Here is a 27,670-nt window from a genome sequence, read left to right as displayed (position 1 = left end):
GATATGCAGATGCTGATACACAATAGGTGTTGGGGGTAGGGGGAGGGAGAATAGAAGTTTATTGGATTAGACAAAGGGGAATGAAGGAAAGGAAGGAGGATGGGAACAGAAAAGACAGTGGAATGAATTGGACATAACTTTTCTATGTTCATATATGAATACATGACCAGTGTAACTCTACATCATGTTTAACCACAAGAATGGAACAAAATTGTAATGGGTGGCACTCCATGTATGTATAAGTCTAAATACACTCTACTGTCATGTATAGCTAAAAAGAACAAATTAAAAAATATCTCTGTGGCAGGTAAGAATCATTTAATAAATGTTAGCAATTATTATTATTAATGTAGTAATAGGTGGTCATAGCTCCATTCCAATGAGAATAGTTGAGGAATACCACATGACAAAAGCACATGGAGGCCAGACTTGATGGCACAGGCCTGTAATCCCAGCGGCTCAGGAAGCTGAGGCTGGAGGACAGAGTTCAAAGTCAGCCTCAGCAACTTAGTGAGGCCCTAAGCAACTCAGCAAGGCCCTGTCTCTAAGTAAAATATAAAAGGGACTAGGGATGTGGCTCGGTGGTTAAGTTCCCTGGGATCAATCCCTGGTGACAACAAACAAACAAACAAACAAAAAAAGCATTGTGGTGGTCAGGAAATCAGATGAAATAGTCATACGGACCCGGCATCTTTTAACATAAATTAGAAGCATGTAAAAGAAAAAAAAGCTTGACTTGGAGTCAAAAACTTAAGCACAAGTGTTGCCGCGTTCAAGTGGGAAAGGTATTTAAATAGATTAAATTCCCAGTTGTCTTTTATATTTTCTGGACTATAAGGTGTCAAATCAGAGGATCTCTGCCTTCCCTCCAGCTCTACTTTTAGGCAACTCTCTCAAGTAACTTGTTTCAAATTATCCCGATTTCATCAGAAGAAATTCTGAATTTTGAAATATTAAATATCTTGAATAACTGTCAAGTTATTTAATTTGAGGCCAACCTTAACAACTTAATAAGACCCTGTCTCTACATTTTTTTAAAAAGGAGAAAACAGTAAGTTTTTTAAAACTCCCCTTTATATCAGCCTAGGTTAACCTCAAGCTTATGATCCTCCTGCCTCAGCTTCCCAAGTAAGTGGGGTTATAGGAGTATACCAACTCACTCAATGTAAACATTTTCTTTTTATTAATAGAAGGAGTATACCATAAAACGTGATAAAAGTTGGGGGTGCAGTTCAGTGGTACAGTACGTGCTTGGCAGCCCCAAGACCCTGTATTCAACTCCAAGCACCAAAACAGAAAAAAGTAAAAGAAAGAAAGAAAAAAGTATGGTAAATATAAAACCAGCAACATAGTTGCCTATTAACATTATCAAATATGATGTAGTATGCAGAGTTTCATGTTCTATACTTTTCTATGACTGGTGGCACAGTGAGTTTGTTTACACCAGCATCATCACAAACATGTAATACATTGTGCCAGATACTATGACTGCCACACCACTAGGCAATAGGAATTGTTCAACTCCACTGTCATCTTAGGGTGCCACCACTGTATAGACAGTCTGGCAATGTCTCAACCGTCATTAGTCTCACATACAGAGGTTCTGATTATGACTAAACATAGTGTCTATCTACCCTTTCCTTCTCTCTCTTTTTTTTTTTTTTTTTTTTTTTCAACAAATACCTATTGACTACCTATCATGTGCTAGACCTGGGTTAGGAAAGCCCAGTTGAAAGTCACAGGTCCTGCCTACAGGTCTGAGTGGCTACTCATTCCCCTGAGTCCCCACCTGTATCTCACCCCCAGTTCTTTTCTCCTAACAACTTTCTTTAAGAGAAAATTGAGCACAAACCAGAAACTCTGGTTACCAGACTCTTAAACTTGTGGTGCTGGGGATTGAACCCAGGGCCTTGTGTATGTGAGGCAAGCACTCTACCAACTGAGCTATATCCCCAGCCCCTGAGGATCTTTAGGTAAGTTCTAGTACAATTTTTCTCAGATTGGTTAATATACTCTTGGGCAGCTAAGAGTATTCAGGATGGAAAATGCTAACTTAATAAATTAAGACACCTGGAGATATAGCTCGGTTGGTAGAGTACTTCCCTCACAAGCACAAGACCCTGAGTTCAAATCCCCAGCACCACAAAAATCAATCAATTAATTAAGACCATCTACAAAATTTTTAGTTGTATATTATTACTAAAATATATATCTTATTTTAAATTTTTTTGGTATTGGGAGTTGAAACCACAGGTCCTTTATTACTGAGCTACATCCCCAGCCCTTTATATTTTTTTATTTTGAAACTGGGTCTCACTAAGTTGCTGCAACCGGCCTCTAACTTTTGATCTTTCTGCTTCAGCCTCCTGAGTTGCTGGGATTGCAGGTGTGCACCACAGCACCTGCCTTCTAAAATACATATCTTTTCTTTATTTTTATTTTTCGTAGTTATAGATGGACAAAATACCTTTATTTGTTTGTTTTTATGTGGTGCTATGGATCAAACACAGTGCTTTGCATATGCTGGGCAAGTGCTCTGCCACTGAGCCACAGCTCCAGCCCTAAAATATAAATCTTTATAACTGATGAACTAATTTACTTTTTTAAATTAATTAATTAATTAATTTTTTTTTTGGCAGTGCTAGGGATCAAACCCAGGGCCTTGTGCTTGCAAGGCAAGCACCATACCAACTGAGCTATCTCCCCAGCCCTACTGATGAACTAATTTAACTGAAGTAAAATCATCAGTGCAGGTAATTATTTCATTTGGACATTAGTTGTGATTTTGTTTGTTTTCAGTCCTGGGGATAAAACCCAGAGGTGCTGAGTTTTATGACTGAGTTATACCCCCAGTGACCCCAGGTGGTCTTATTTTTTATTTCGAGACAAGGTCTCACTATATGCCCAGGCTGGCCTTGAACTTGACATCTTTCTGTCTCAGCCTCCTGAGCAGCTGGGATTATAGGTGCCACCATGACCAGCAAGGCACCCCATTTTCTAAAATGCTGGTAATTCTTGGAGAGATTTATTCCCTTCGAAAAATACCAAAGCAACATACATTTTCCTATCACAGAAAAATTGTGACAGAATTTTTTTTTTGGTAGTACTAGGGATTGAAACTGGGTACTGTACCACTGAGCTACATTCCCAGTCTCTTTTTTCCCTATTTTTTAAATTTAAAAAAAAAAAAAAATTTCTTACTTTTCTTTCCTTCCTTCCTTCCTTCCTTCCTTCCTTCCTTCCTTCCTTCCTTCCTTCCTTCCTTCCTTCCTTCCTTCCTTCCTTCCTTTCTTTCTTTCTTTCTTTCTTTCTTTCTTTCTTTCTTTCTTTCTTTCTTATATACTGGGAACTGAACCCAGGGGTGTTTTACATTGAGCTACATCCCCAGCCCTTTTTAATCTTATTTTGAGATAGGTCTCTCTCACTGAACTGCTTGGGGCCTCACTAAGTTGCTGAAGCTAGCTTTGAACTTACGACCCTCCAGCCTCAGCCTCCAGAGTAGCTGGGATTACAGGCCTGAGTCACTGCTCCAGGATCTTTGTTTTTCCTTTCCTACTTAACTATGCCATAAGCTTAAATTCAGTCTTCTTACTATGGGTCAGGGAGAGGCTGGAGGAGGGAAGCCAGTTTGGATCTTGTTACTGTCTTCTGGGAATGAATGTGGAATAAAGAGATGAAAGTCAGAGTCAGGGATAGAAGCATGAGGACGTAGTCACTGAGCAGATATGAGACAAGGGTGTAGTGTACCCATCAGGATTCTCTTCTCCAGAAATACCGAACCAACAGGATATGTATTTTGATACCTGAAAAGGAATTTATGAGGGGAATTGGCTTATGTGACTATGGATGCTGAGGAGCCGATGACAGGCTGTCCATAGGCTGGAGACCCTGGGGTGCTGGTAACCTGTCTCAGTCCAAGGCCCAAAGTCTCAGAACCAAGGAAGCAGACAGTACAACTCCCAGTCTGAGGTTGAAGGCCTGAAAATCTTGAGGGGTCTCTGGTATAAGTCCTGGAGTATGAAAGCCAGCAAAGTCCTGATGTTCAAGGCAGCAAAAGAAAAAAGAAACAAAACAAAAAACCTATCTCAGCTCTCAGAGAGGAAACCAATTCGCCTTCTCCAGGCCTCTGCTGTTTGAATGGCTCCAGTCCACACTGAAGATACATCTTCACCATCTAGACCACTGAGACTCAACCAGCAATCTCTGGAAACACTCTCGTAGACACAAAATCATGCCTTTTCAGGTTTCTAGGGATTCTTTTATCTAGTCAAATTGACATCTAAAATTAACCTTTACAAAGGGAGGTAGAGGAAAAGACAGTACTTGGAAGAGAGAAGAAGATAATATGTTTGGACCTATTGGTTTGAAAAACTGGTAGAAAATCTTCAATATTCTTTTGGAATGTGCCATTGGAATTTAGGGGAAAGTTTAGGACAGAAAAAAGCCTTAAGCCAAAGCAACACACTTCAAAGACTGAAATTTGACATATCAGTGAGAAAAGGTTGGAAGAGTATGTCAGGATTCAGGAATCTTTCATAGGACTTCTAGAATAACAGAGAGGACCCATGGCTAATGACCCATGTTCAGTAATACTTTGCTTATTTTCTTGTAACACCAAAATTTCAAGGTCAGAAGTTTTTTGTTTTTTTTTTTTTTTTTTTTTTTTTTTTTTTTTTTTTTTGGTGCTGGGGATCGAACCCAGGGCGCACTCTACCAATTGAGCTATCTCCCCCCCAGCCCCGGGCCAGAAGATTCTTTAAGTTAAAGTTTTCCTGATTTTCTGCTAAGGTCTCTACATAGCACTTTTGTTTGTGGTACTGTAGAGTGAACCCAGGGGAAATTTACTGCTGAGCTATAACCCCAGCCCTTTTTATTTTTTATTTTGAGACAGGGTCTTCCTAAATTGCTGAGGCTGACCTTGAAACTTGTGATCCTCCTATCTCAGCCTCTGAAGTTGCTGGGGTTACAGGCATGTGCCACTGTGCCCAGTATCTTCTATATTTTTTATAATTAACTTTATTTTTCCTTAGGATTTAAACATTTTTACTTTCTGTGGGTGATCTAATTGTGTACTTTAGTTATTCTCTGGTCAAACTATGTAAATTGTTCGATCTGTTCTATAGCAAGTTCTTTGTCCATGAAACTTTTTAAAAAATGTGATTAAATATACATAAAATTTACCATTCTGGTTCCCCCCGCCCCATTCTAATGATTTTTAAACAAATAGTTCAGTGACATTAAGTTCACCCTCATTGTCACGCTGCTGTTACCACCATCATTTAGTTCTTGGAACTCTTTTTCTCTTGGCAAACTGAAACTCTGTCCCCATCAAACAATAACTTTTCAATGTCCCTTCTCCTCAACCAACTTTCTTCTCTTTGTCTCTACAAATTAGACTTCTGCAGGTACTTTTCCCAGTGAAATCATACAGTATTTGTCCTTTCATGATGGCTTACTTCACTTAGCATAGTATCTTCAAGGTTCATCTGTGTTGTAGCATGTGTCAGAATTTCCTTCCTTTATAAGGCTGAGTGATATTCCATGTAGCATTGTATGTATATCCTGTTTGGTTTGTCCATTCATCAGTCCTTGGACAGTAGGGCTGCTTTCACTTTTTGGCTATTGCAAACATTGTTGCTAAAAACATAGGTGTATAAATACCTCTTTAATCTGCTGCCTTCAGTGCTTTTGAGCATACCTCCAGAAGTGGAATTGCTGAATCATATGGTTATTGTTTTTTTCATTTTTTGAGAAGCCATCATACTGGTTTCCATAGTAGTTACACACTTTGCATTCCCACTATCAGAAAACAAGTGTCCCAATTCTCTGCATCCTTGCCAACACTGTTATTTTATTTTATGCTTGGATTATTTTTTCTAGTGCATGGAATTGAACCCAGGGCCTCATGCACCCTAGGCCAGTGCTTGCTTCTGAGCTGCCTCCCCAGCCCCTGCTTTGCTTTTTATAGTAACCATTCTAATGGGTATGAGGTTGTATCTTATTGTGGTTTTGATTTGCATTTCCCTAATGATTAGTGATATTAAACATCTTTCATGTGCTGATTGGTCATTTGAATATCTTCTTTAGAGAAATGTCTATTTACGTCCTTTGCCATTTTTGAATCAGTTTGTTGTGGTCTTTCTTTTTCTTTTTCTTTTTCTTTTTTTATTGTTGGGTTGGTGGTTTGTTTGTAAGAAACCCACAAAAACCACCCCAGACACAGGAAATCACATAAGGGATTTTGTTAAGCAAACAAAGTGTCTCCCTGCAGGGTAAGAGAGAAAATGAGAGGAAAAGAGAAAGGGCCCACGCTAGAGAGAGTGGAAAAGCGAAGAGAAGAAAGAAAGTGAGTAGGAGAGAGAAAGCAGGAGAAAAGATGGCGGGGTAGTTATCCTTAAGCAGTTGAATTCCACTGGGTTAACAGGGGACCAAAAACGGAGAAGGATCACAGACTGACAAGTAGTTGGGAGGCGGGGAAATGGCTGCAGCGGAAAGGGCAGGGAGAGCAGCTTTCAGACTGACAAGCTAGGTTGTGATGCAGCGGAAAGGGGGGGGGGGGCACTTTGTATTACAGTGTTTCTCTATCTAATGTTTGTCTTCCTCTTCCTTCCTCCAATTCTTTATATTTATTTGTCAGCAAATTGGGTAGCTCTTCGACTTTAGCTGGGCAGTTTCAGTTTTCATTTAGGAATGATAACATTCAACTTAAAAAAATGAAATCAAGCAAAATTGTAGCTGCCAACTGAAATCAAATGAATTAATATATATTTCAGCAGGATTGTAAAAAGAAATTATTAAACTTATGTAAGATGAAAAGTTTAGGGCTGGGGATATGGCTTAGTGGTAGGTACTTGCCTAGCATGCATGAAGCCCTGGGTTCAACCCCTAGCATGAAAAGTTTAAGGGTATATCTGACTTAAAGCTTAACGTAGGGCGCAAACCAAGTCACCTAGATCCACCTTTTAGCTCTTTCCCTTGGTTCTGTTCCATTCTGAAACAACATTTCCCAACGCAGTTTTTTTTTGTTTTTGTTTTATTTTTTAACTTGCAGTACTAGGGATTTGAAACTGGAGACATTTTGCCCTGGCTTCAATTCCCTGTACTAGAAAAAAATAATCCAAGCTAGAGTTACATCTCTAACTCTTTTTTGATTTTTAATTTTCAGGCAGAATCTCTGTAAGTTGCCCAGGTTGGCCTGGAACCTGTGATCCTCCAGTCTCAGTCTCCCAAGTGGCTAGGATTACATACATGCACCACTATGCCTAGCTAACTGAAACTACTCTTAAGAGAGAAATTTTGGTCTATCTACTGCCTCTGTTTTTTTGTTTGTTTGTTTTGGTTTTGTTTTTTTACAACTTAAGTAATTTTTGCAATAGTTCTAAGTAGCAGGAAATTATTTATTCATTCTCTTTCTGAAAAGTCTGTACTATGGTTGTATCTGTCAGCTTTCTATTAGTATAACACATGCCTGAGATAAGCAACTTATAAAGAGAAAAGGTTTATTCTGGCTTACAGTTTAAGAGGTGTGTGATCAGTTGGCCTTGTTGCTTTGGGCCTATAGTGACACATCAGGATGGGAGTTCACAGGAGTGCATAGCAGAGTTAAAACTACTCACCTCATGACAGGGATGAGGAAAATGTGACATAGATGAGTAATGCAGAAACCAGGCAAGGAGATGTACACATAGAAAGTTTTATTTGCCAGTCAGGGTCTGACAAAGGCCATCACTTGGGAAAAACAAGAGAGGTAGGAAGAACTTAGCTCTGGGATATTTTATAGGGCAGTTTGAACGGCTTGCATAAAGTCGCATGAGCTTTAAGAACTTAGGATGGGCTGACGGAACAAGTAAGGGGATGTTCCAGTGGGGTGGTTAATGAAAGGTGGGAAGGGGAAGTTATATTTTAACTCTTATTTTCTCTGTGAGTACCCCTGTAGGGTGGGAAAGCAACTTACCATAAGAATTTAAAATGACTGCACAGATGCCTTGGACCTAATACCCATAATCCGCTTCAAGGGCACATCCTTAATGATCCAAAGACCTACGCCCACCTCTTAAAAGTTTCCACCATTTCCCATTAGCACCAAGTGGAGGCCAAGCCTTTAACATATGGGTTTCTGGGGTACATTCCGAATGCAAACAATTGCAACGTCAGCACTTGAAACAATTTCACTAAATGTCATTCAAGTAAACAAAATAATCTTAAACCCAATGCCAAACCATAGTTTTTTTTTTTTTTAATTGTGATCTTTCTAAAATAACTTAGGTGCTGTCTTTCCTGTTTCTTACTCTTTCTCTGTTGCTGTCTCTGTCTCTCTCTCTCTCAAACACACACATACACACAAACAACACTTAAGAGATTTTATCGTTAGATTGTTTATTTTTCAGTTTCATCCTGCACAAAAACTGGAGGCCTCTCTGTGTAGGATGTTGATTTTTGCCAGTTTCCCATTTCCTCTTGACCTCATTTTTCTCCTGGTGGTAAAGCTTCTAAATGATCAATTGCCATCATAACAGACCTTGGGCCAGTCATGTTCTGCTCTCTGCACTGTCTTCTGGGGCAGTTTGTTCAGATCCAGGATGTCTGTACCAGAACAAACTCATTTCCTGTTTGAGATCCAAGTTCAATTTGAGAAAGCATTCATTCTCTGATTCCAAGAGCTCTGGTATTCTTGGAAGCACACATTTGATTCCCCCAGTCCCTACACCTCAAGAAGTCCTTGCCCTATGAACATGCTCTTTTTTATTTTTCATAATTGATTTTTTATTTTCCAGTCAGCAGAGACCAGCAGTGTCTTTTAAAAAGCATCCCATTTAAATCATTCTCTCCATTTTTGGTCAACAGCTAGGCAAATACTAATGGAAATTCAGTGAAGACCTCTCTGCAGCTTTCTATTCATGTGGGGTTAAAGTGGGAAAATGTGTTGAAGTATGTAGGGAGGTGGGACGAGCCCTCAGAAGTGGAGACAGGACCCCTGGGTCCTGATCTAGCCATGTGACCTCAACCAAGGGACTTGATCATCATTCAGATTTTCCAGATATTAATCATTTGTGATTTATATTATTACGAAGTCAATCATTTCAGATGGATGCATCTATTTTATTTGGTTGCAGAAGGGAAAAAGGGAAGATATTACTTTCTAAACATGCTGTTTGCCAAGTATAAGGTAAACCCAAGACCACTTCTTGCTATCTTTCTCTTTAAAAAAAATTTTTTTTTGTAGTTGTAGATGGACAAGATGCCTTTATTTTATTTTTTTTTATTTTTATGTGGTTCTAGGGATTGAACCCGGTGCCTCACACATGCTAAGTAAATGCACTACCACTGAGCTACAACCCCAGCCCCTTTTCCTTCTTTCTTTTTCTTTTAATGTAGATAATATTTTATTTCTGCAATAACATATTTACAGTTGAATATAAATTAAAGGCCTGCTTGTACACCAAAGCCAGGTCCTTTGGGTGGTTCAGTCAAAGAGGTAAGACCTCCAGCTGGCTCACAACAGAAACGTCCACTCCTTGGCCCAGGTTTTGGAATTTTGCCAGCTTTGAGCTCATCAATAATTTCTTCAGTATCCTTTGGTGTTAGATCCTCATAGTAGTTGTCATTTATTTGAACCATTGGTCCATTTACACAGGCCCCTAAACATTCCACCTCTATAAGGGTGTAAAGTTTGTCAGGTATAGTTTCACAACTTTTATTCCAAGCTTATTCTGAATGGCCTCCAGTATGCTGTCAGAGTTGCGAAGCATGCAAGGTGTGGTAGTGTAAACCTGAATGTGACAGTTTCCAACTGGCTTTCGATTATACATTGTATTAAAAAGTTGCTACTTCATATACTCTCATTGGAGGTACTTGTAAAACTTCTGCAACCTTGTTCATAGCAGAGATGGGCAACCACACATTCTGCCTTTGGGCCAAATCCAGGACTGGAAGTGCAGCTGCTGCTTTATGCCCTTCTGGATAGTTTTTTATAATTGACTCTATCCTCTTACAGTTTTCTGGTGTGAAATCAAATGGAATATCTGGGTTATTCTCAGGAGTATCCCTGTGCACAAACAAGGCTCCTCCAGCACCATTCTGCACAGCTGTCTTATGCAAATTCCTTATATGTCTTCCCCACGGGGTGGTGAGACCTGCTGCCCAGGCCTGGAACACCAAGGAGAAGTCTTTCTTTCTTTTTTTTTTTTTTTAATTTTGTTTTGAGACAGGGTCTCACTAAGTTATGGAAGCTTGCCTCAAACTTGCCATCACCCTGCCTCAGCCTCCTGAGATGTACACATTCGTGCCTGGTTAAGGTAATTTCTTTAAAAATCTTGTACACACGATGGAAGACAAGCCTCATAAAGGGAAAGGAGGAAAGGTGTGATACCAGTGTTGAGAATCAGGATCCTGTCCCTGTTCTCATGGTGTTGAAGATGGAACACTAGAGAAATGGTGAAGCAAGAGCAAAAAGTTTTATTTAAAGGATAGGAGAGAAGGAGAGAGAGAGGGTAAGGGGAGGGGGAGACACTCCTGCATAGAGGAGGGGGTACAGAGCTGATGCCTGAGGGAGGAGGGGGTATCTTGCCCCTTTGATAGATTTCAGGTTTCCTTTCTTCTCATGTCTTCTCTTCCCCTTATCTTGCTTAAATGGCCAAAGATGAGAAAGGAGGCTTCCAGGGGTACTTCTCCATATTTCCCATATCTGTCCAGCAAGTCATGAAGGGAGCATCCCAGGGGGCATTCATTAGCAACTCCTTTTTGGGAGGAACAATTCCCTGGAGGCAGGTGATCTTGGCAACAGATTTGAGGAGGGGGAACTGCTCTGGAGGTGTTAGCATTTTATTTCCTTTTGAAGCAGCCCTCATCTTCCTGACCCAATCATTCATTATCTACACTGACTGTCCTTTTGCCCTGGTTGCAATCTGCCTCTGATTAAGGGCACCCTTGCTGCTGTAAGGGGAAATGGACCATGACCACTCTGGCTACTTCAGGCTGAGAGGGGGTGACTTGGGGAAAGCAGTTTGGGTTTTCCTTTTAGGAATGTTTTGGGTTCCTTGAGGGATCTCTGGTTAAAGTCCCAGAGTTGCAGAGATGCTGGGGCTGGAAGGTTCACAAAGCCTCCTGTCCTAATCTGAGTTTCTATTTGTGTGCACTTCACTTAACAAAATTCACTGTCAACAGAACCCAAAGATGAGATCAATTCCACATGGGTGCAGTATGCTTTCATATAAGTAGTATCCCTGAGATTGTTGTGGAAATGACAAGATGGCACTTGGAAAGTAGGAGAAACCAAACTTTATTTTATGCCAGCAGACCCAATTCTGAGCACCTCTGTCTAATCTTTCATAACATTTATAGGTTGTCTAATGTCATAAATTTTCTAGTCTAAAAGAGTACCTAATTGGATACAATATTGCAAAAAGCAACATGTAATTGTGTATAAGAGAACTGTTTACAAAAGCAGACTGTGATATGGGAAGTTGGCTTACAAGTTCTTCTATATCTCTAATCTTGAGTCCTGAGCTTTCACAGGTGCCTTTACACTTCAAAGGGACATGGCAAGGTCCCAGGGAAAATGCTTTACATTGTAAAAGGAAGGAGTAAATAGTGCTAATTAACTTTGCTGAAGAAGCTCAGCAGACTGGCACAAGAGGAGGGGAACTCTCACTCTCCCCCATCACATGTCAGTCTACTTTATATCCAGGCCTGGGTCAGTTACCCACTACAGATTTCTCATCTCCACTTCCCAAATCCCATGTATTCTCTCTCCATGACCTTTAGCTGTGACCAGGAGGAGCTGTTGGGTGGGCAGGCTGCATGGCATGTAGTGAGGCACTCAGTCACTGAGGCAGGCAGGCCTGCCCATGCCCACTGGCCTACCTCTTGCTCCCTGAACATGGGATTATGGAGATGAAACCATAGAACACTCTGGAGTCTCCCATGCCTTGCCACCGGTGTCTTCTCCAAGGCTGCAACCCACCCTCCCCATACACTTCAGGGAGAGGCCTGAAGACAGGAAAAGGATTCCTTCTGGCCAAGGTGACCAGCTCAAAGTGAATCAAGTCTACACTGGCTCAAGAGGAGAATCTTCATCTACACTAGGTCAAGGGGGGTAAGTCCCCATCTATGTTGGCTCGAGGCAATGAGTCCCCATCTACAATGGCTCAAGGTGAGCGAGTGTCTACATTGAGCAGGAGGAGGAGGCACAGTGGTCCAGGCCTTGGAGAGAATGACTGACTGCTGGGCTCAGGCCTTTGCCCTGAGGCCTTCCTCTTAAAAACAGAAAAACATGCCTTTTAAAAAACCTTTGAAACATCAATTTTATTATACAATTTGTGAAAAAAAAAAAAAAGAATAAATTTCTCCCAAAGCATGGAAGAAAGGACCAAGAGCAGGGCAGGGGGAAGTGTCTCAGGGAAAAATCTCTATGATGTGTCATCACAGGTGGGGGCAGAGGAGAGAGTCCTGGTGGATCTAGATGCACTTCTACCGGGAATAGGTGCGGAGCAGCCTGAGCCAGCTGGGTCAGGGTCTGAGCCTCAGAGTCTTCTGGCTGTCCATTGGTTCTGTTGGTCTTGGCTGGGCATTTCCACTGGAGCCACTCTGTTCTTGAACCTGATTGACCGAAGCACAGTACACAGCACAGCTGTCATAGACAGGTGGAGATCTTCCTCTTCACCCTCTTCCAATGACTGACGTGGTCCTGCAATTGCCCTGTGGGAGGATGAGCTGCCATATTCTGTGACCCTCCTACTGCTGGGCACAGGGTCCTGCTGGGAGCGTAGACTGGGAGGCGGTGTGTCCACATGGAAAAAGTGGAGAGGAATGATTGGCACGCTTGAGGTCCAGATGTACACGATACCCCTCTCATGGGAGTACTGCACGGCTTGGACCATCTGCCTAAACAGCCTGCAGGCCTCCTCCTCTGGCATGCCACTGGATTCTGAGATGAGGTATCATAGATGTCTGCCACCTGCATACTCCATGATAATGTACATATATATTTGATGGTCTCAATGACCTGGAAGAGCTGGATCACATTTGGGTGGCCCAAGCTTACCAACAAATCCAGTTCAGACAGTAGTGGGAGGTTTGAGGCTGTTTTTGCCAAGACCTTCACCACAACCTCTGTCCCGGAGACGATATGGCAGGCAATTTCGCCTTAGCGAAGCCCCTGTGCCCAATGCCCTGCAGAATTTCATAATGGTCCGTGAAGGCAGGCTCATAGCAAGAGCCGTGGGGCTCTATACTGCTCTCACTACTCATCCTAGAATGGAGTTCCAACTTAGGACACTAGCTAAAATAATAATAATAATAAGCCAAAACAAATAACTAAAACAAAAAAAAGTTAAAAACAAAAAGAAAGAAAGAAAAAAATCCAAATAAAATCCAGTATCCAAAGACCACAACCACCAGCCACCAACCACCACCAAATGCGCTAACTCTCTGGGAGTCCGACAGGTCAGCACCAAGAGCTTCCTGTACTTATAGACAAAAACTGAGGGGCGGTCACTCTCTTATATACCTGCTGTCTGAAATTCCTTCACAGTGGCCATGATGAACCAAGCCCCCACTTCTCTCCTTATAAGGACACAGGCCAAGCTAAACCAGGCCCCTCCCTTATCTCCTTATAAGGACACAAACCACACTGATCCAAGGGCCATGATAAACATCCAAGTCCCGCACATGTCAAAACTTCTCTGCTATAAGCACTTCTCCTAGCCTATGAACTATCTTATTTAATTTTGGATGCTCAGCACCTAGTACAGAACTTAACACCTAGGAGTTTTTCACTTAATGTTGGTTAGTGGTTTTTTTGAATGATTGGTTGGTTGGGTGGATGGATGAACAAATAGATGGCTGGACAGACAGATAAAAGAGTAGGTGGATGCATAGATGGACAGAAGGAAAGAAGGATGAATAGTTAGATGTATGATTGTGATACCAATCTTGAAATTCAGGATCTGGTCCTTATTATTGCCCTGGTGTGGAAGATTAAACACCTGAGAAATGCTGAGGCAAGAGTAAAAACTAACTTTTATTTAAGAGACAGAGCACAGAGAGAGATTTCTCTGGACAGTAAGGGACGCAGTGCTGGTGTGCATGGAAATGAGGGTGTTTTGCCACTTTATCAATTTTAGTTTTCCTTTCTTCTTGTGTCTACATTACCCATAAGTGAGCAAAAGGCAGGGCAGGAGCCCTTCAGGGAGTTATTGCTTGTGTTGGAAAGTGCAGTCTTTCCCCTTTCCTGGAGGTGTAGCACCCAACTGATGGGGACATGCTATCTGCTTATTTCATTTTCTTTCATAATCAGCTACCTGTCCTTTGCCCTGGTCTCATTGCCTGCTCTGATTAAGAGAAATAGACCATGATGACTCTGGCTGCTTCAGACTGAGATGGGGGTGACATGGGACAAGAGATTTAGGTTTCCCTTTTAGAAATGCTTTGGGTCAGTCGAGGGGTCCATCGTTAAAGTCTGGTTTGGAAAGAACAGGCTGTAAAGTCATCTCAGAGGTGGGTACTTCTATGAGAGAAACAAGAAGGCATGAGTACTGGAATGAGAGGAATTCAAAATGAATGTCGTAGCATCTGGAACATGTCAATGAATATCAAGATGATAATGGAAACCAATAATTATCACCAAGAGGTGCAAGAGCTAAGATGTTGTTCCCATGACAAGGCTGGTGAGTACATAGTCAGCATTTATAAATGTAAATCTTTAAGGATGCCAGTTACATTGCCAGAGTTATCAGGAATGTAAACACAACACTTAGTTATTATAATGTCACAGATGCTCCCGCCATAAGAAGTAGTTAAGCTATCTAATGTCAAGTGATCTTGTAAAATATATTTTTATTGCCATAACCTCTGTGTTCAGTAGAGATTCCTTTATTTCTGTTACTTAGGGTTAGGTAATCATACTAGCAAACAGATAAAGTCTGTCTATGTAGAAAGTTAGGAAGATTTGTATGCCTTGTATTAGTCACTATTAACTGAAAAAACTTCCGACTCTGACAGGCTCTTTTGAGAGTTTTCAGGCACTCCTGTCTAAGAATTCCTTTTTTGTAGCCTCCAGTCTTACTCTTCACGGGACTAACACTAGTGTACATCTTAAGTTACATTAAAAGAACTATTCTCTTTTCTTTTAAATGCCCAGGTATAGCTGTACTTTGGTTATAATTTGTTTTGATAGGTGTTTAAGACCAAGCTGATCAAATTTACCTTGTTCCCATCTATTGCTAAGAGTCAGCTGAGTTCCCTCAGGGAACTTGAGAGAAATCTCTTAGCTTCTGTAGGGCCATCTGCCAGGATGGGTCAGGGTCTTATTTACCTTGGAAGTGTCAGGGACATCTCCAATAACCCTCCTCTTTGCAGCATGTGCATTTGTTGGCTTTCTGTTCTCCAGAGTCTCATTGACCCAGGGGAAGGTCATGTGACCCAGAGTTGCAAAGCCCTTAGAGAAATCCACTTTTTCCCTGGGTTTGAGGTGAGCTCAATGGGCAAAATCCAAATATTGGCTATTTTCTTTCTTGGTACTTTTATTTCCTTTAGTCTCCAATTTTTGGTCTTAAACATCCAGCAATCCAGTTTCACCAGTCTTAAAGTAAGAATACTGGGTATATTTATAACTTTACACTTATTTACCCCTTCCATTTAGTTGTGGTCAGTATTAGTACTGGAAGTTAGCCTTATATCTCATCTGTCCTATAGACGATGATCTATTATCTAAAAGTAACTTATGTTGTTATACTAGAAGTTATACTTCTGTAAGTCACTAACAGTTAACAGTTACAAAGTTTACAAGGGAAAAACAGAATTAAATTAACAAGAGTGAAAACATTTATTTTGCATAGTAGCTATGAACCAAGAAACATAATTTTTATAATCCCAAGTTGAAGAATATCAATTTGGTAAAATGTTCTTCTAAACCATAAAAGATTTGTATACTTAGAAGATATATCTAGTATACAAAGAAGTCAGTAACAACACCACAATTATACTGATGTTCTTATATTAACCACGTTTAACTTTTAAAGAAAAATTTAGACTCAGTAATGTAGTGTAATACAATAAAATAACCATTGTTGTTTAATCAGAGTTGTATAAACTCTAATTCCTTTAAGACTAGTTTCTCTAAATAATAAAACTTAACAGACACAAGAGATTATCTTGATAGATAAGAGTAGATTAATGTTTTAAGATATCCTGTTACTTCAACACGTAGATTAAATTTTGGTTCATATTAGTACATTAGTATTTGACCTTAAGAAAAGCCTTGAATAGTTTTAATTGATTGTGCTACTTATATATAACCAATTTAGTTGCACACAAACTATTTGAAATTTACCCTCCACAAATGTTCTGTAACTTAGACATTCTACAACTTTTTACTTTACCTCACAGAGACTTTCTCTTCCAGAAATATTTCTTTTTCCTTCTACTTTCATACTAAAACATATTTCCACACCTGTAACCTTCTTATATCTCTTTCCTATCTGTTGATCACTTTTTAAAATGCACATTCTGAAACAGCACGTGAAATTTCTGAACTTAGATTACTCCACTTTAATAAAATGAAATTATTTGTTTTTATGGTAATTGATCTGATGTCTCCTCTACCAAAAACATTTATGATTAATCCCATTGAGGTTATATCTGACTTACTCATTTTTAACTGTAGAAACTAAGATATTAGACAAGTATAGTTAACAGCATTAACCATCTCTTCCCTAGATGCAATGGATAAAACATTCTAGACATTTTATAGAAACTGATGCTCAGTTAATTGTCTGACCACCTAGACAAACATGTGAGTTAGTAATATGAAAGATGTCTTTACTCTCATCTGTTTACCCAATTTAACTTGAACTTTTTTTGAAGTCACATGAACCAAAAGGTATTTGGATCCATTTCTCAGTTAAATTTTAATTTATGAGCACTCATTTATCTGTGCCAATTTTGATATCAGGTACATGATATATGAACACAGCACATATGTAAACACAACAATACAATCCACAGGAGTACACACATACCTAAAACAGACAGGAAACAGAGATCATGTACCTTTTTGTAAGCAGATCTCCACAGGTGGGAGGTACCACTACAGATGTTTATTAAAGTCTGTATTAGGTCTAACCTGTTAGAAATTAAAAGAGCCTATCTGACTTTCACATTATTATGACTTAAATATAGGGCAGACCTGTTCAGTTGGAAATGCTAAGTGTAAAGTCTGACAGCCATGGTGGACACTGAAATCAAAAGTTCAGGTGGCCATTTGTCCTTGATGGCTATCAGATTTATTCCCAACATTACCATTTCTATGTCCTGCTTAGGATTTTGTGACAGGAGGATTTTCTAATGTATGTGAGAGCTGACCCTTGAAAAACTGGCCTCTGAACAATGACAGAGTGTAAAAAACCTCTATAGTTAAATAAGACTGATCAGAAAAATATATTAATTTAGGCATGCAGGATCAAATGTGAATTCAGCATAAAACCATGAACTCAAACATAGAATTTTAAAAAACAGGAATCCTAAAAAATGACATGGCTCAAATTACTCTAGTAAAGGAGTATGCAGAACATCTTTATCAGATCAAAATTCATTTTTTGGGTCAGATTACAGTCAGTTCAGATTGTCAAACAATGTAAGAGCCCTGAAATCCTCAGGTAAAAATTATCAAGGTAAAGAAGAATTGTCTATATGAGATCATTCCACTTTTCTTCCCTGTGCTTTAGTGTTTAGGGAGTTTGTTAAGAGAGCAGATAAGATAGCCAATCATTTAAGTCCCACAGCGGCTTGAATTTAAAAGTAATATCTTCCCCTGACCCTTTGGTGTCAAACTGGTTCTCTGCAAACCTTGTAAGTCTTGCAAGCTCTGCAAACCTCTGCAATTTACATTTCAAATGCAAGACTTGGAGAGATAGAGATCTGGCAGAAGCTAAGTAAGGGAAGCTGCCTTTTTGTGCAGAACTTCATGCGTAAGGCATTTTAACCATTTTTAAAAACTTACCCAGTTGGTAAATCATCCCAGGATTGGATGCCGCAAATTATGAAATCATTTCCCATTACTTGTGAGGACAAGGCTCCCCCATGAAAAACAACATGAAAACAAACAACATGAATTGAATAAAAGAGAACAGAACCCATGGGTGCCTGCACTGAGGAACTGTCTCTTGGGCTAGGGGATGTCTGCCCCACGCTGGAGTTCTAGCTCCTGGAGCCTCTAGAGGCCAGCAGTTTCCACCTCTCCTTCCATGCATGACCTCTGGATTTAACTGCTGCCTCCCCAGTGTGATCATAATCCCATGGACTTTGTCATGGGTGGCCACAAAAAAGATGCAAGCCTCAGGATTATGCACCCTTAACCATGTGACTTGTCATCACTGGAAGAACATGGGACCCCTTTTGGTAATGAATCTGTTTTTATTAATTGCTTATTTGTTCTAATTGGTTATACATGACAGTAGAATGCATTTATGCATTTTGATAAATCGTACATAAATGGAGTATAATTTCTCATTTTTCTGATTGTACATGTTATAGAATCACATTGGTCATGCAGTCATATATATATGTACATGAGGTAATAATGTCTGTTTCACTCTACTATTCTTCCTACCCCCATACCCGGTCTCCTCCCTTCACTCCCCTCTACCTAATCTAAAGTGACTCTATTCTTCCCTAGAGCTGCCCAGCCCCTTATTGTGAATTAGCATCCACGTATCAGAGAAAACATTTGGCCTTTGGTTTTTTGGGTTTGGCTTATTTAGCTTAGCATGATAGGCTCCAACTCTATCCATTTACCTACAAATGCCATAATTTCATTCTTCTTTAAAGCTGAGTAATATTCCAACATATATATATATAGATAGATAGATAGATATCACATTTTCTTCATTCATCTGTTGAAAGGCATCTACATTGGTTCTATAGTTTAACTATTGTGAATTGAGCTGCTATAAACATTGATGCGGCTATCACTATAGTATGCTAATTTTAAGTCTTTTGAGTATAAACCAAGGAGTAGGATAGCTTGGTCAAATGATGGTTCCATTCCAAGTTTTCTGAGGAATCACCATACTGTTTTCCATAATGGTTGCACCCACTTGGATTCCCACCAGTAATGTATAAGTATACCTTTTTCCCCACATCCTCACCAATATTTATTGTTGCTTATAGTCTTGATAATTGCCATTCTGATTAGAGTGAGATGAAATCTTAGAGTAGTTTTGATTTGCATTTCTCTAATTGCTAGAGATGTTGAACATTTTTTCATATATTTGTTGATCAATTGTATTTCTTGTTCTGTGATATATCAGTTCAGTTCCTTAGCCCTTTTATTGATTGGGTTATTTGTGGTTTTGGTGTTAAGCTTTTTGAGTTCTTTTTATGTCTTTGAGATTAATGCTTTATCTGAGGTACATGTGGTAAAGATTTTCTCCCAAACTGTAAGCTCTCTCTTCACATTATTAACTGTTTCTTCTGCTGGGAAGAAGTGGGTTTTTAGTTTTATACCATCCCATTTATTGATTCTTGATTTAACTTATTGCACTTTAGGGGTCTTATTAAGGAAGTCAGATCCTAGGCCGATATGGTGAAGATTTGAGCCTACTTTTTCTTCCATTAGGCACAGGGTTTCTGTTCTAGTGCCTAAGTCTTTGATCCACTTTGAGTTTTATGCAGGGTGAGATAGAGGTTTAATTTATTTTTGTTTCATGTAGCTTTCCAATTTTCCCAGCACCATTTGTTGAATAGGCTATCTTTTCTCCAGTGAATGTTTTTGGCACCTTTGTCTAGTGTGAGATAATTGTATTTATGTGGATATGTTTCTGTGTCTTCCATTCTGTACCATTGGTCTATGTGTCTGTGTTGGTGCCAATACCATGCTGTTTTTGTTACTATAACTCTGTAGTACAGTTTAAGGTCTGATATTGTGATGCTTCCTGCTTCACTTTTCTTGCTGAGGATTGCTTTGGCTAATCTGGGCCTCTAATTTTTCCAAACGAATTTCATGAATGTTTTATCTATGAAGAATGTCATTTGGATTTTAACAGGAATGCATTAAATCTGTATAATGCTTTTGGTAGTATGGCCATTTTGAAAATTTTAATTCTGCCTACGCAGGAGCAAGGGAGGTCTTTGCATCTTCTAAGGTCTTCCTCAATTTCTTTCTTTAGTGTTCTCTAGTTTTCATCGTAGAGGTCTTTCGCCTCTTTTATTATGTTGATTCCCAAGTTTTTTTTTGTTCTTTTTTTTTTTTTTTTTTTTTTTGAGGCTACTGTGAACTGGGTAGTTTTCTTAATTTGTCTTTCAGTAGATTCATTGTAATGAATCTTGGTCTGTGGTGAGCCTCCCTTAGTTGATGAACTTTGGGGTTGGAATTGGGCCTCAATACAAATGGAGGATCATGACTGAGTCTAATTTACATTTCTGGTATAATTTTTTTTTAAACAAGGTCTGAGAAGTCCTTAGGCCTGCACATAGGAAACTTGGACTATTTTCTTCCTTTTTTAGAGAACAGGCGAAGTTGTAGAATGGTATTAAAATTAATATTTCCCTCTGATGGCCATGAGTCTCTATCAGAGACTTGGTATTGAGACCATGGTTGGCAGTAGAACACTAGGCGTAAAGGCTGAAATAAAGAGCTTATGCTTGTGTGGACCAGAGGAATCTTCAGAGGGCTGTATTGTTGGGACTAATGACATGTTAACTAACTCAGGCTGACTCCTTATCCCTGGCGAGTGAGCAAGATCAAGGCCTCAAAGGCGGTTTCAATAGTTAATGACGATAAATCGGACCACCGTCAGGGATTGGTTAACAATAGTTCCACAAACGTGATCAGCTCTTGCTTGCCATATAGTCCTATGGGACTCTCACCTGCGTGAAACCCCCCATGCCTTGCTGACCTTTAAGCTGATTGGTTCCCACCTAGCCTCCACCCCACATAAAAGCTCTGTGATTTCCTCAGTAAACGAGATTCCTGCTGTGCCTCATGCGCTGACGGACCTCCCAGCTCTGGTGTGTTTCCTTTGCCACCGACACTCATCATCCTGCTTGGCCCTGTATTCTCCTCAGGCAGGCCCTGAGGAGGTACATCGGACATTGTTGCCCAACAGGGAGCAACACTGTATGTATAAATTTCCCTTCTTGTAGTTAAAGAAGCTAGCAGAGCACATAGGAGGACAGAAACAGCAATGAGGAGATTCCCTACAGACTTTAAAGGCTTAATATGCGAGAAAAGGGAACCCAGGCATTTCCTTAGGAACCACTCCATGTTCCTCTCTCAACCCTAGAGCTTGATCAGGAAGGGGAGGGAGGTCGGTAGGAGGAGCAAGGATGGAAGGGTGCAATATGGTTCATTCGGAGGTGCATGAGTTACTGGGGCTTTTGCCAGTGCCACTCAACTAACCTGACACCACAGGTTACCCATAAGGGCAGTCAGGAGAGAAGATGGGGAAGAAACCTTTAAGATTCACCAGGGAGTAGCCCTGGCCAGAATCTTGCAGTTGTTCCAACTCTTTATCTGTCTCCACACATCCAGAGGCAGGCTGGGATTAGAGACACAGTGTACTCACACCAGATGTACTCTGACCCTGGATAGGACAGTGAAAAATGGCTTTGGTAGAACTTAATATGCCTGCCCCACAGGACAGGTGATTAAGAACCACCTAGTCTGTGAATCCTTGCACTAGTCTTGCACTAACTGCATTTAATTAGCTGACAGGTGCCCATTACTGTCCTCCAGAAAGAGACAGAGACACCTCAGAAGGATGTGGGGTGCATGCAAAGATGCTCACCTCAGTGATGGTCCCAGCAGGGCCCCCACAGATGATACTGGTATTGAGAATCAGGATTCTCCACTAGGATTGAAGATTGAACACCCAAGAAATGCTGAGACAAGAGCAAAAACTTATTTAAAGGGTAGAACAGGGTGAGAGAAAAAGAGAGAGACTCCTCCATAGAGGAAGGGGTCCAAAGCTGAGCCTGTGGGAGTGGGGGTATCCTGCCCCTTTTATACATCTTAGGTTTCCTTTCTTCTCATGCCCCCTCCTGCCATCCTGCCTACGTGACTGAAAGGTGGAGTGATCAAGGGTGGGAAAGGAGCTGCCCAGGGGAAACTCATTAACAACTCCTTGCTGGGCGGAATAATTCTCCAGAGTCAGGTGGCCTTGGCAACAGGTGGGCCAAGGAGGGGAAGTGTCCTGGAGGTATTAGCATTTTATTTCCTTTTGAATCAGCCCTCATCTTCTTCACCCAATCATTCATTATCTATACTGACTGCTCTTTTGCCCTGGTCTCAGGCAAATTATTCCTTTACAAACAATTGATCTGACTTTGACTTGGAAGGTGTGAGAAGACCATGTGAGGCTCTTGAGTGATGCTGGCTACTTTTCCAATAAATTCCTGGACCCAAAGTAAATAGCGTGTTTGTTTTGGAACTCCTGTTTTGCCTGTATTCCACGTCTATAAAACTGGATTAAAATGTTGGTGAAATAAAAGCAGAACAGAATGGGACAAAGTAAATTCTAAGTGTTCTTTTGAACAAGTGTTCAAAGTTAAGCATTTTGGCACATGTCTGAAATCCTGGTAATTCAGGGGGCTGAGGCAGGAGGATGGCAAGTTAAAGACCAGCCTGAAGAACTTAGACCCTTTTTCAGAAGGGTTGAGAATGTAGCTCAATGGCAGAGTGCCAACAGGGTTTGATCCCCAGTACCTCAAATTTTTTTTTTTAAATCCAATTGGTCAAAATCAATTTTAGGATTGCATTTGGCAGCTCCACACTACACTGCAAAAGGAATGGTGTGTATTTATTTGTTTTTTGCAGAGCCAAGGTCGAACCTAGAGCCTTATACATGCTGGACAGGTGTTTTCCCACTGTCCTAATCACCAGTATCTTAGAGGAATGATTCTGAATAAATGGCTTCCAAGTTGGAAAGCTTTACCACCAGGTTTCATAATTTTAAAAATTCCAAAATGTTTGTTCATTATTTTATAAAAGGCAAACACTATCTCCATTTTTTTTTTTTTTTTCTGTTTCTGTAACTTGGAGACTATACTTAATTCTAGTTCTTCCTAAAATAAAAGTAACCACTAGGAAATGAAGAATCTCTCTACCACCACCACCCATGTACTGCTGTTTGGACACAGGAGTACTCTACCACTGAGTTCATCCCCAGCACTTTTAAATTTTCTTTTTAATTTTGAGACAAAATCTTTTCAATCCTTGAACTTTCAATCCTCCTGCCTCAGCCTCCTGAGTAGTTGGGATTATAAGTATATGCTACCACACCCATCTAGATGGATTCTTATTAGAGATTATTCATTCATTCATTCATTAGTGTTAGCACAAGAGGACTGAGCTGGGTGCAAACATCACAAATCAGCATAGCCTTTATTCAGCAGTGGATTCACACTTCTGATGGACCCACTTTCCTGGTGGAAAATGAACTACTGGCCAAAGGGGGAGTCTGTGCTTATGTGGGTTACACTTAATTAACGGCGACTTAATTAATGAGCACATCAGTTGGGGCACTCAGGAATTTGAGATCTGTTTTTACTGGGCGAGATGGAGGGTCTGGGGTCAGCAGTCAGTATCTAGGATTTGTCTTTATTGAGCCAGATAGAGGGTCTGGGGAAGGAGTTGTTTGGGAAGGATCAATGCTTGGACCTCTTCCCAGAGACTGTTATTCCAGGCTTGACGGGTATCTCTTCCCTAGTGCTTGTCTTGTCACTGGGAAAGAATGTATTGGGAAAGGATCTATATTATCAATGTGTTACTTTCTTCTTCGCTCCCTCTTCCCATGCACACTATTTTGGTGTTTGTCATTTTCCATATCTAACAATTAGAATGTTTACTGAGAGCCTTGGAGCATGTAGAATTGATCAAAGACCCTGATCTCATGAAGCTTGATTCTAGTGAGGACAAACCTGTGAGAAACAAATCTGTAATCTTAGCTGAGGATGAGTGCTACAAAGAAAAATGAAGCATCACAACAGTGCAAGGAGCAGGTGGAGGACATTTGCTCCACTCTGATGAACCTTTGTTCCCTGATCTTTCCTCAGTAAGGTGACATTTGAGGAGGGACCTGAAGAAGTGAGGGAGTTAAACAGAGGGTTAGCTACAGTAGGAATTGGCAAACTGTTTTTGTAAGGAGCCAGGTAGTAAATATTTGGGGCTAAATATATTTGAATAGTAAATATTTGTTTACTATGTAGGCCTTGCAGTCTCTGTTGCAACTACTCACCTCTGCCCTTGTGACAAGAAAGTAGCCACAGGTGTGGCTGTGTTCCAATACTCCCTCACTTATGAATGACGAAATCTGAATTTCATGTGTCACAAAATACAATTTTTCTTTTGATGTGTTTCCGACCATTTAAACATTTAAAATGTTTTAAAAAAATGGCCCAGTGGTAGAGCACTTGCCTGACATGTATGAGTCTCTGTGTTCAATGCCCAGCACCACAAGAAAAAAAAAAAAAAGTTTAGAAAAAAATATTCTTAGCTCAGAAACTGTACAAAAATAGGCTGTGGGTTGCATTTGGCCCATAGGCCACAGTTTGTTTGCTAACTACTGATCTGAAGTAAATACCAGGAAAGGGAACAATTAGACCCTGAAGCTTATTATAGCACACCAAGTGTTCAGGGAGTTCAAGAGTGTTATCAAAGAGAGACAATGGAAATTGGGGACATTCTGGAATTGATTCACATAGTGGATTTGTGTAGCTTTCTCACAAAGGCCAAGATTAAACTTAAATTCTCCAGCAACTTAATGTTTTATAATGAAACCTCCTATTATTCACATAATACTGATTTTTTTTTGTCCTATCTATTCTTTTAGGATAATAGGGCTACACAGCACATATTTCTGTGAAATCCTTGACTTGCACAAAATTTCCAATGATTAACAAGAAAACTAGAAGACAGGTAGAAGATCAATATGCTCCAAAAGAAATGTTTTTAAAATGGAAAATACCAAAAGGAAAAAATTCTTTTACTCCAAAATCAAACAGTGAAAAGTGAGGTAAAACTACACACACACACAAACACACACACACACACACAAACTTCTGGAAGTGGCACCTAAAAATATTCAAGTTTGACTGATAGAGCCCCCCCCTGGTTTAATCCTCAGTGGGGGAAAAGGGGAAGAAAAAAGTAAGAATGCAGGGTGAGATTGCGCATACCTTTGATCCCAGTGGTTGGGGAGGCTGAGGCAGGAAGATTGCAAGTTCAAAGCCAGCCTCAGCAGTTTAGTGAAGCCCTAAGCAACTTAGTGAGACCCTGTCTCAAAATAAATTAATAAATAAACAACAACAAAAAATAAATCTATTAAAAAAGAAAATTCAAGTTAATATTGATTCCGATTAGAAATATGGAGAAAAATATTCAAAGTCTGAATTTTCAATTTGTTTGTTGAGCTCTTTTCTAAATGATAAGGTCCTGTCCACAGATTCTGTGGCCTGACTTGCCAAAGCTTGTATCCTACTCTGTTCCCTATATACCCCACTATGGCTTATTGGGCATTTGAGCCAAGGGTGACCCACATCAGGTTGCCCAGCACTCTCTGGTGTGACCTGGCTTGAAAACTCATCTATGGCCATCTGATTCCTTATTCAGGGATTTGGCACTTAGTAAACAGAGAGACACAAAGTCAATTATCTATGAGAGCTGGTAAGGGCTCATTGCCGACCCTACGAAGTGAAGACATAAAAAGCTTTGTTTCATAGTCTTTGTAGAAGGACAGAGTGAACAGACCCACAAACAAGAGGCAGAGAGACCGTGAGCAAGAGATCATGTGGCCACAATAAAAGAAAGGGACAGACTGTTACAGATGTTTCCCTGTTACCAGTACACATGTATCCTTAGAGTGAACTCCCTTTCCTTGAGATAACTAACTCAGGTGGGTTTCTTTCCTTAACACCAAAAGGGACCTAATGCAAACAGCAGCTCTTTTTCCAATTGCTGCCATTGTTTCTAATTAAAAAGCAAAAGTTTGTTATTTTAAAGCATCCCAGCTTATATACTAGAAAAGAAATATGGTTTAAAATCAGGTATGGATCAAGGTTTTGTGGAAATTGAAGCTTATACAGATAGTACTTTTTGTGCAGATAACTCTGAGGTCACCCAAGGAAGCAGGATGTGAGCCCAACAATTGGCTCAACAAGTGGAGTGACCACAACAAAGGGTCCTGCTTCTCTTGCTTTGGCATGCTGCCTGGCTCCATGGCCTGTTGTCCTGTGTGATCTGCTGCCTGCTGGCTAGCACTCTTTGAGTTGGGTTGCTGCCTGCAGGGGAGCTTACACTTTGATCCCTGCTGCTTTGGTTGCCTTTGCTGAGTCCCGCCATGCCTCTGTTGTAGGTATAACCAACCTAAATTGTAAGTTTCAATAATTGATGTTTAAGGCCTGGAGAATGAGACTGAGACCCTCTTTAAGGTAGCCCTGGGCCCTGTTTCAGACTTGGCCAGATTCCATCATGTTGCAAGAAGTCACCCTCTTAAAACCCCTTGGATACTTTCAGAATCCCTCAAGATTTACAGAGTGAAAATAGCGATGGATGTTTGAACACTCTTGGACAGCCATGAGGTCATTGTGCTCGAGGGAGCTGCTGGAGGACTGCTGGTTTTCAGCCCTTTGCTGGGACATTCCTAACTAATGATGGGGTCCAAAGGTCATCACATGGTCTGGACTTAAGTCAGTCAACTGAACACTGGTCTCTGGCCAACCATCAACCCCATCTGCACATTTTTACAGCCACTTGGTTTATTTAGTTCCAAGGTACTGGACTTCTGGGCCAGCCAATGGCAACAACAATTCTTTATCCGAGATGGTACCATGTGGGGTAAAGAACTCTGGGAATCTTGCCTCAGAGATACCTAAAATATAAATCAAGATAACTCAGGTGTCCACACATACTGAAGCCACAGTATGAAGGCTCAGCAAGGTACTTCTTACGAAGTTCCAGACATCATTGGTAGTGATGAAGGCATGCATGTCACTTCATGAAAAATTTGATGCTCAGCTCTTCAATAAAGCATTCAACACATCTCTCACCTCCTTTACCAGCCGCAGGCTAGTCTTCAGAGAGCCCATAATGGCTTACTTATTACAAGTTCAAATTCAATTAAATGATATACAGAATACTTCAGTCATCAATCAGACATCAGGGGTGAATTTTAATAGCTGACTCCATACTTTATATTGGAGGGCTTGACATCTTTCAGTTTCCACTCCCCTCCTTTCCCTCTTGATCCACAACTGGGCAAATTGAGAAGAAAGCTCACATGCTCCCTCTTTTGGCACTGACAAGTTCAGACCACACAAACCCCAGCCCACCTGCGGAAACGCTTGCTCCAGCTCCACCCCCAAACACCTTAAAACCCCAACTCAGTCTCTGATCACTTCTTTCTAAAGCCATTGATAGATCTCCTTGGCAGACTGCCCTGCCCTCCTCAGAAAGCCTCATTACATGAATAATAAATCTTTCCTCACACTCTTGGTACCCTGTGGTATTACCAGTCTCAATGCCCAAACAAATATTGAGTGGGATCAACATACTCATATGGGTTGACAATAATCAGCCTATTATATATTAAGTAAAAATAACACATTTTTAAAAATAAATAACTAAGCTGGTAATGGTTATTACATGGTGCATACCTGTAATCCTAGCTACTCCAGA

The 27,670-nt window shown here is 40.4% G+C and overlaps 1 pseudogene across 1 annotated transcript; it reads right to left on the bottom strand.

Moving 5' to 3' along the window:
- Positions 1–9,351: 9,351 nt before the first annotated feature.
- Positions 9,352–10,018, bottom strand: LOC306667223 (NADH dehydrogenase [ubiquinone] flavoprotein 2, mitochondrial-like; annotated as a pseudogene). The gene has a single exon. The product of its transcript is annotated as an NADH dehydrogenase [ubiquinone] flavoprotein 2, mitochondrial-like (transcript).
- Positions 10,019–27,670: the final 17,652 nt, after the last annotated feature.

Source organism: Sciurus vulgaris, assembly GCF_902686455.1.
Source record: "Sciurus vulgaris genome assembly, chromosome: 8".
Classification (NCBI taxonomy): domain Eukaryota; kingdom Metazoa; phylum Chordata; class Mammalia; order Rodentia; family Sciuridae; genus Sciurus; species Sciurus vulgaris.
This window is presented reverse-complemented; position numbering and strand designations above follow the sequence as displayed.